The following is a 1,029-nucleotide window of genomic DNA, read 5'->3' as shown; positions in this document are numbered from 1 at the left end:
TCTTTCTCCTTTTCTTCTTTTCCTTTTGAGAAACTCTTTCTTCTTTTCTAGTGAGAAATGAGGAGTTTTTCGATCCAAAAAACTTCTTCCCCTTCCTAGATCTCTATCTATCTCTAAGGCCAGGCGCCAAGAAGCTTGTCAGATTGTACGAATAGAAGCATAGAGACAAAGCGAGGGCTAAAGGTAGCCTTGGGAAAGAGGTTTTTGCCTATCTAGCCGGCCAGAATGAAAGGAGAGAGTCAGGAACAAAGTTTGCTGGCGAAAAAAGAAAGAAAAAACCTCCTTCACCTACCGAAGAGAGAGAGAGAAAGAACCATGGGGATCACACACAACCCGCACTTACGCCTCTCTTCATCTTCTTCGGCCACGTTCGCTCCTTTTCTGGTCCTCTTCTTTCCGAAGATGAAGATGCAAAAGGTTTGTTTCTTCTCTGACAAATGAAAAGAATAAAAGAATTTTGACTCGTGGTAGACAAGACATACGTAAGCACAAGATAGAAGAAAGAGGGAGAGGGGGGATATGGATGGTGCTGGGTAGATATGAAGTGCTTACAGCCACTCCAACGTGAAAGTTTTTATGTTAGGAGAACAAGAGAGAGAGAAACGCAAACTTTCTCCTCTATCTACCTGAGCTCTTAGACCATTTGTAGAGGCTTCTTGTAGAATTTAAGCTTTACATTATAAAAATTCTTCGTATGACTGTAGAGAGACACACAGATGAAGAAAGTCGATCCCTCCGAGACTCTCTGACTCGAAAGAATTCCTGGTAAACATACAAAACTTTCTTGGTTTCTTTATATGGGAAAAAATACTTTCTATAGAGATATACCTTATCTTCTATCAGTTAAGTGATACGTGTAAGCTGAAGAAAGATTCTAGTGGAAGAAAAACTTCATTCACTTTAGATCCCCCCGGGAAGGAGTACGGGGCGGTATGAAAAGGGAGATCATCAGAGTGTGCTTTAGAGAGAATGAAAAGAAAGGAAAGAAGGAAGAAAAGAGAACAGATTTCTCGAATTAAAAAGTTCTGT

This window comes from Cystoisospora suis, assembly GCF_002600585.1.
Source record: "Cystoisospora suis strain Wien I chromosome Unknown contig_2034, whole genome shotgun sequence".
In the NCBI taxonomy this organism is placed as follows: Eukaryota; Apicomplexa; class Conoidasida; order Eucoccidiorida; family Sarcocystidae; genus Cystoisospora; species Cystoisospora suis.
The sequence above is the reverse complement of the archived record's forward strand: the minus strand, read 5'-3'. Positions refer to the sequence as shown.